Here is an 8,455-nt window from a genome sequence, read left to right as displayed (position 1 = left end):
TACTAACTTATGAATGATTTTGAAAAATTAAAACCATAATAAACATGAACACTGTGATTTTATAGTTATGCAGTTAAACAACCGAATTATTATTATTATTATTATTATTTTGTTTTATTCTATTCTTACATGAGGAAAAAAATGATAATACAAATGTAAGAAAAAAAAGAGCAAAAAAATGTGTATGTAATGAGAAAAAGTGGAAACTAATCATTAATAATACACTATGATCCATAGCTGACACAATATTTGTTTTTATCTTTTTATTTTTCATTAAAAAAACATAATTGCCCCCTGCATACTTTGACTTGGTGGAAAAAGTTTGGACACCGCTGACGTAAGGTATCAAAAGTATTTATTTGGGGATCGATATTAGAGCATACATATCTGGCATTGGCGGTATCGATATCCCAGTATCGATCCGCACGTCACTAGTATCTAACCCTGTTGGTCGACTTAGGGATCTGACATCATGTCGTCGTTACCATATTAGGCTTGTTTTTAAATGTTTTAATATGCTTTATTTCAGTTAGCTGACTGTGTAAAACGTATGAATATATGTTCCTTTACAATGAAAAAAGACGCCATAGGGAATGGCGTTTGGACCAGAGAATGACGTATGCGTTATGTTGTCACGACGGCTGGAGACAAAAAGTGTGGCTTCTTGCTCAGAATTGGCTTTTAATTTGGTGTTGTTAATACTTCGGCCATTTGTTTGAGTTCCACGTCGTGTTTTTTTGTACTGGAAAAGAGCAGCTGTATCTGCTAACCCCCCCCCCCACCCCCCACACACACACACACACCGCACTGGTAATTTTCCACTGGGATGTTCCGGTTCCTTCTCGAACGTTCTAGAAATATATGTGTTCCTTTACTTGTATTGTTGACTGGGCATGACGTCATAAAGTACACTGTTACATACAACGCCACAAGTATGGAATGTGCTATACAGAACGTCTGAATATTGAAGCATGGTTTCATCGTGTTGAGAAGGTGAAGACCTGGCTGTTTTCTGACATGTTATTCATGATACCAACATTAGAAGGTGAAGACCTGGCTGTTTTCCGAACATTTATTTCGCCGACAAAGGCGTTATCACTGCAGCAAAGTGAAAAAGTAGATCCGACCAACATTCTGGTTTTATCCGGTTTTGGAGGTTTGAACTGCAGTCACTGGGAGATTCATGCACGCAGCCGTTGAGCATGACGTCGGCTGTTTTGTTTCAAACTGAGAGAGGAACGTCGTCTTTCTTAACACAATCTGACGTCTAATTTTGTACTCCATTTCGAAATATACGTATTTATTTTGCTCTTCAAACTATCAGTTGCGTATTGGCCACAATCTCTGATCGGAAACGTGGTACTATTTTTGTTGTCGGACGGATACGTAATTTACCCTTGACGTACTCACACAGGGTATAAGTAGGACCAGTGGCCGTCCTCCCTCACATTTCTTCTTCTATTCGTCGTCGTCTCGTTTGAGCCTCAGGTGAAATTGTCTTTTTTGTGTAACTTTTTTTATCCTATTTGAATTTTTTATCGTTTAGAATGCTTATAACGAAGTTATTTATGTCTTTGTGGCACGAAAGTAGACTTAGACTTCCTTTTATTGTCATTCAAATGTGAACAGTACAGATAAGGACCCAGATTATCGACTACTCGAATTGTATGAGGCGACGTTTTCTTTTTCATCAAGTTTTTATTTATTTTTTTAAATAAGCTGTCACATTGGTTGAAGCTTAATCGAGAAATCTTTGATTCGATACTTTTGTTTTAATGGTCAATGTTTTCGACGGTGATATTGTCATTATTACAATTGTTTGATACGTTTGCTTTTTTAAGGCAATATGGTATTTTCAGTTAACTGTCACGTGGTCTTAAAAGGCGTTTACGTCTGCATTTAAAAAAAGCTCAAGATGGCCGCCGTGACGTAGTAGCCTTACCCAGCTGCTATTGGTTGATTTAAACCACCAGGACTCTTCCCCTTCTGTCTGCTGGCTTGCAGATTTTTTTAAAGTCACCCCAGAATGGCCAAGGTCAGTTACTTTTGTAAATTTTAAACCCCCAGTTTTAAGACCTTGCGCTAAAATGTTAAACCAACTCAAAGCGATCAAAATGTTTTGTTGTACCTGGCCAGCAACCGTTATTTGTGACTTTGAAGATGCCAAGTTAGACCCCATTGTTTTGTTCTTTGTTGCAACGGTTTTTACTTGTAAACAAAAAAATTTCATTTGTACTTTGTTAGCAAAACTTTTATTGCTACATAGCTGACTGTAATGTCATACTATTTAAACAGGAGTGAGCAGCCGTTTTAATGGCCAAGACTTGCCAGCCATTATTTGGATGACTCAATTGGCAATTTATGGCTTTGACCAAAAAAAAGTCAGCCAAGACTTAAAAAAAAAAAAAAAAAAAGGCAATTTATGGCTTTGACCAAAAAAAGTCAGCCAAGACTTAAAAAATAAAAATTAAAAAAAGCCAGCCATTTGGTTGACTCAATTGGCAATGTATGGCTTCAACCAAAAAAGTCAGCCAAGACTTAAAAAAATAATAATAATTTTGAAAAAAATTGCCAATTTATGGCTTTGATCCAAAAAAAAAGTCAGCCTGGACTAAAAAAAAAGGCAATTTATTGCTTTGACTAAAAAAAAAAGTGTGCCGAGAATTAAAAAAAAAAAAAAAAGGCAAAATATGGCTTTGACCAAAAAAAGTCAGCCCAGACTAAAAAAAAAAAAAGGCAATTTATGGCTTTGACTTAAAAAAAAAAAAAAAAAATTGCCAGCCATTATTTGGTTGACTCAACTGGCAATCCATTGCTTTGACTGAAAAATATATATATATATATAATTGCCAGCCATTATTTGGTTGACTCTCAACTGGCAATTTATGACTTTGACTTAAAAAAAAAATCGCCAACTAAGACTTACAAAAAAAAAAAAAAAATCCCAGCCATTATTTGGTTGACTCAACTGGCAATCTATTGGTTTGACTAAAAAAAAAATGCCAGCCATTATTTGGTTGACTCAACTGGCAATCTATTGGTTTGACTAAAAAAAAAAAATCAGCCAAGACTTGGCAAAAAAAAAAAAAGCCAGCCATTATTTGGTTGACTCAACTGGCAATCTATTGGTTTGACTAAAAAAAAAAAAATCAGCCAAGACTTGGCAAAAAAAAAAAAAGCCAGCCATTATTTGGTTGACTCAACTGGCAATCTATTGGTTTGACTAAAAAAAAAAAAATCAGCCAAGACTTGGCAAAAAAAAAAAATGCCAGCCATTATTTGGTTGACTTTCAACGTATTGTTGCTTTGATTTAGCTGGAGTCATTGTAATTGTGGGGAATATTGTATTTTGTCAAAGGCATGTTCTTTTTTTCAGTATTCAAAACAAATGTGTCTTGCACATTTATGTTTAAAAAAAGTTAAGCTCATTTTAATGAGCAATTACAGTTCTGTCTAAAACAAAACAAATTGTTGCTAATCTAAAATTCATACTGGTATAGAAATGTCAGTTGCTTATACATAAGCTCAAGCTTTATTTTTTTAGAGAAGATGGAAGATTTTTTTTTTACCCCTTTTTTATGTCTACCTTTTGGGAAATGGACTGAGTTATTGAAGAATGGACTTAGTCGTTAGAGGAAGAATGGACTTAGTCATTAGAGGAAGATGACGGGATCAGCGAGGTCGTTGGACGCGGGGATCATCAGGAGGGAGCCAGGCAGGACAGGACCAGAGCGTGTGGCGGAACCAAAAGGCGCGAGGGAGAACAGGACCAGGAGCGTGCGGTGGGACCAGAGGGCATGGAGGGAGGAGCAGATGGGTCCAAAAGAGCAGGCGTCAGTGGTCACCAGATGGAGCCAGAGGCAGGGTAGCAGCGACCAAAGGCCCATCGGTGAAGTGGTTCAACAGATGCCGAGCGAGCCAGACAGGGCGCGAGTGTCTTCACGTTAATCGCAATGGTGTTGGTTTGTATGAAGGTAGAGGTATCTGTTACAGGCCCTGTTTAATCAAAATACATTTTTTGTAGGACAACATGTCTCGCACAGATCTCTCTTCCCTTTTCCAGGCTATCTGTAAAGCGTTTCGTACTTCGATCACCGTTCCTGTTGTATGCCGACTCATATCGTGGTGGTGTTGCTGTGACGACTGCCTTGGTAGTGTGGTGGCGAGAGGAGCGCCTTATCGGAATTCTCTACCCCCTGCGATCACAAGTAGTTCCCCGGCCGGAGAGAGGCAGTCCTTTGTTCACTAGGCCGACGTTGAAGTTTGTCTACATTTGGGTTTCTTGCAAATCTCTTGGGTAAAGGGAGGGTGGGACTGGGGGGCCTTAATCAGTCTCTTCCTAGACTCCACAGCTCTCAAGTTCCCCTTCGCAATGGCTCGAATAAGAATCATCGCGGTGTGCCCAACATCGGTCAAGTGGACAATTTGCATCGCAGGATAGCAGCCCCTAATGTAGTCCCCTGGTGTAGCCACAGCACATGTGGAGTGTGGTAAAAGTCTCTTTACTAGAATCATTGCATTTGTGTTCAGGCATTATGCTGCTTGTGGGGTGGGGAGGGAGCTGTGTCTGTGTTTTTGCAGATAATTATACCAGCCCTTCAATAGTCTACACCCAAGTCAACGTCTTCACATCAGTGCGTAAGGCGGAAATTCTTCATGTTCACCACAACTGCGGTATTTAAGTACTATTCTTAATGTATTACTCTTGCAGATGTAATTACAGCTACTGTTAGTTTGCATTGCCTTGTATTTTGGGTGGGGTCATGCGGGGAGAGGCTTTTTCCTTTGCATTTTCAGTGTGCCGTGTCCTGTGCGCTTTCCAATACCCGAGTCTACCTGGAAGTCTCCTAACTCATTGTATGTACACGTTTCCTTGCGCTTCGAGCATCACGTAAGGTCATTAAATGTCTTCATTATTTTAACCCTCATTGTCTTGTAAAATTCCTCCATTGCAATTCCTTTGCAATTAGTTACTATCTTTGTATTCACAATACAATACAATGAGTAAACTATTTGTAAAGGATTTTTGTATTTGCAGAATAAATGCATAGCTTGTTGTGATTGACTACAGTATTGGTATGCATTTGTTTTTTGGGGGGGAGCTTTTCTTGTGCTTTTTCAGGTTATTAAGCTTGGAGCATTGTAGAGCACGGATGTGGCCTGGGCTCGAATGATCTTTCAAAGTGGAAATTGAAGGCAGATAAGTGGAATCCATCAAATATTGATGTTGTAAAGCGCAAACCTGATATGTTGAATGGGCTGAACTGCCCTTTTTAAACAAACTTGCAATACTTGACTAGCGCTAGCATAGCCCTGCTTTGCCCGTGTCCTTAACTACAGTAACATTTGATGGACCTTGCTTGTTGTATCTGCAGTAAAGCATTTGGGTAAGGATAACAATAGTCAGTTCTATGATCTTGTGGGGGTTATGAGGGTTGTAGGGGTTGTTATTTCTACCTCTCTGATTCTACAGAGCAGTCCAAAGAAGGAATGCAATCTCCCACGGCAACACAAAGAATCATGCTGCCCTTTGAAATCAACCCATCAGTTTGACTCAGGAGACAGGTTTTAAATACTATGCCACATTAGTTCTCAGCTACATGCCCTTGTGCAACTGTGCAGGTGGCAGGTCTTTGATGGAAATACAACTATCACGCAACTGTGTGACATTTCCAAATTGTGTAGCTGAGGAAAGCTGTGCATTGTGCAGCTTTAATTTGTTGAATGCAATGCAAATGTATTGCTGTAGTTTGTGCGCTGGTTGTGGTTGTTCGTATCCCTGAATTTCTCTTTACAGAGCTCATATTTTGAGAGTGGTTGAAGGATTGAGGTCATCTAATCCAGACATTGTAGTAAGATCTTATTTGTCAAAATAACAATGTCCTAGCTAAAATGACATCTTGGAACTGGCTTTATGTTAACCTCAAATCAAAACAATGCTTTACTAGTTAATTCCTCTTTGCATCTTTCAAACTACAAGATGAGTAGATAAGTTTTCTGTGGTGGGTGTGTTGTGTAGATCACTCTTTGTTTCAGATGGTTTGCGTCTGTCCCCTCCGATCTCGCCTGCCCCTGAATGCAAAGCCATCTGTGGAAGCTGCCGGCCAATATGTGTAGCCCTGAATGGCGTTCCAACCCTCCTGCGCTTGTGCTTAAACCCGACGTCCTTCGCAGAAGCCTTGCTCTTTCTGTCTCCGTGTGTGTGCCTCTTTCCATTTTGGTTTCTCAGGTCAAAATTTCCAAATAATCAAAATGGCGCCTGGAATGGGCTAACCTGGAACACTGAGAATCCAGTCACTAGATCAACACCTGCAACTTTCTTTCCCCCAATGCATCGCTTGTGTCGTGGGTGTGAAGTTAAGTAATTTCGGTTCCCCTAATTTTCATGCCATGGCTTGTAAAGTGTTAACTACATGCTGCATGTACATCATGACTTGATACTACTTCAATGTGTTACTATGCTGTGGGGTGGGGGAGCAACCATCTCTTGTCTTTTTCAGAACTCTTACAGCATAAATCACTTGAGACTTAAAGCTCAGCACCGAGTTGTGGAATGCCTTGCTTCTGCCTGCCCTTCTAGTTTAAATGTCTTGGAAGAATTGTGCTTCGCCCAGGAAGAGTAGCTGGTGGTTAATGCGTATTCGACAGGTGGTAAACAACAACCATATTTACTTTGGACAAGCTCTGCCAAACATTTCGGGGTGTCTCTATGGGAGGGAGGGGGGATGGGGAGGCTGATTGTTCTTTTTCTCCCCCCTTATTACAGCCTGTTTGACCCGAGCGAGTCCTGCCCAATATCACCGGAGAGGCTGGTATCGTGTTTAATGGATAAGGAACCGATCGAACCGTACATTATCGCTCTGGGGAATGCTGGGTGTCGGGACAAGCGGTTGTGTTTTCTAGTTTCAGCCTGGTGTCCAGTGACGTAGCAGCCATGGGTTTTCTTTTCCTGGAGGAACAACCTCCTGGGTCTGTTCCTCCAGGTTTTGCTTTTGCCCTCAATACAGCAACAACAAAAAGCAAAAGACTCCGGTGGTGGCACTCCTGACTTTGTCGGGACGGGGTTCAATTCCCTGCGGTGTCTTGCTTTTATCATGTGCTGTGGCTACTCAAATCTAGTATCAATAATCTGATCTCTATACAACAGAACACCTGTTTAATTTACAAATGTATAGCATTACACTACCTTTTGAACACCTTACTAGTCATGTTAATGCCATAGTGTATGTACATTTATTTTGACTTCGTATTCTGCAAATTTGCGGATATAGTGGAAAGGTTAACATTCGAACTGGAAAACTTTTTGCCCGAGGATGTAAAATTATGAAATGTAGGTCTAAGTCTGACCTACATAGAGGTTTTTGTTTCATGTCTCTACGACCTTCCTAGTGGGAGTTACAGGCAGTTTGTTTTTGGGTTTTTCCTAGGTGGCGCTAGAGCGCAATTTTTATTTGTGGGGTTTGGTTGTTTTACTAAAGTGGGGGGGCACGTTTTTGTATGTGTGTAAAAAAACTTGGTGAGTAGTGCGCAAAGCTGCGGAAAAATAATAATAAACATTACAATTTAGCTCATTTGGAATTTGATGCCTGCAACATGTTTCAAAAAAGCTGGCACAAGTGGCAAAAAAGAGAAATTGGAGGAATGCTCGTCAAAGACTTATTTGGAACATCCCACAGGTGAACAGGTGGGTGCCATGATTGGGTATAAAAGCAGCTTTCACGAAATGCTCAGTCATTTACAAACAAGGACGGGGCGAGGGTCACCACTTTGTCCACAAATGCCTGAGCAAATTGTTTTAAGAGCCAACCAGCTATTGAAAGGAATTTAGGGACTTCACCATCTATGGCAGACTTGGGGCCCATCAAAAGCCATCTGCTTTTCAATAAAGATAAGTTAGGTTAAATGAAAATATAATTATTTATCTTACGGTATATCAAATAATTTGAGCAAAATTTAATTGAAATATTGTCGGTTTGGCCCTCCAGCAGTGCTCGGGTTGCTCATGCGGCCCCCGGTAAAAATTAATTGCCAACCCCTGATCTATGGTTTGTAATATCATCAAAAGGTTCAGAGAATCTGGAGAAATCGTTGCACGTAAGCAGCAAGGCTGAAAACCAAAATTGAATGCCCGTGACCTTTAATCCCTCAGGCGGTACTGCATCACAAAGCGACATCAGTGTAAAGGATATCACCACATGGGCTCAGGAACACTTCAGAAAACCACTGTCAGTAACTACAGTTGGTCGCTACATCTGTAAGTGCAAGTTAAAACTCCTATGCAAAGCCAAAGCCATTTATCAACAACACCCAGAAACGCTTCGCTGGGCCCGAGTGGTCTGACGAGTCCACATTTCAAATTGTTTTTGGAAACTGGACGTCGTGTCCTCTGGACCAAAGAGGAAAAGAACCATCCGGATTGTTATAGGCGCCAAGTGTAAAAGCCAGCATGTGTGAT

General features: G+C 40.4%; 1 long non-coding RNA gene across 1 annotated transcript; it reads left to right on the top strand.

The window, feature by feature from the left end:
* The first annotated feature begins 212 nt into the window (after positions 1 to 212).
* LOC133648276 (uncharacterized) lies at positions 213 to 2,796 on the top strand. Its single transcript, XR_009825834.1, has 2 exons — positions 213 to 2,652; positions 2,684 to 2,796. It is a non-coding gene; the product is annotated as an uncharacterized LOC133648276 (long non-coding RNA).
* Positions 2,797 to 8,455: the final 5,659 nt, after the last annotated feature.

This window comes from Entelurus aequoreus, linkage group LG04, assembly GCF_033978785.1.
Source record: "Entelurus aequoreus isolate RoL-2023_Sb linkage group LG04, RoL_Eaeq_v1.1, whole genome shotgun sequence".
In the NCBI taxonomy this organism is placed as follows: domain Eukaryota; kingdom Metazoa; phylum Chordata; class Actinopteri; order Syngnathiformes; family Syngnathidae; genus Entelurus; species Entelurus aequoreus.
The sequence above is the reverse complement of the archived record's forward strand: the minus strand, read 5'-3'. Positions and strand labels throughout refer to the sequence as shown.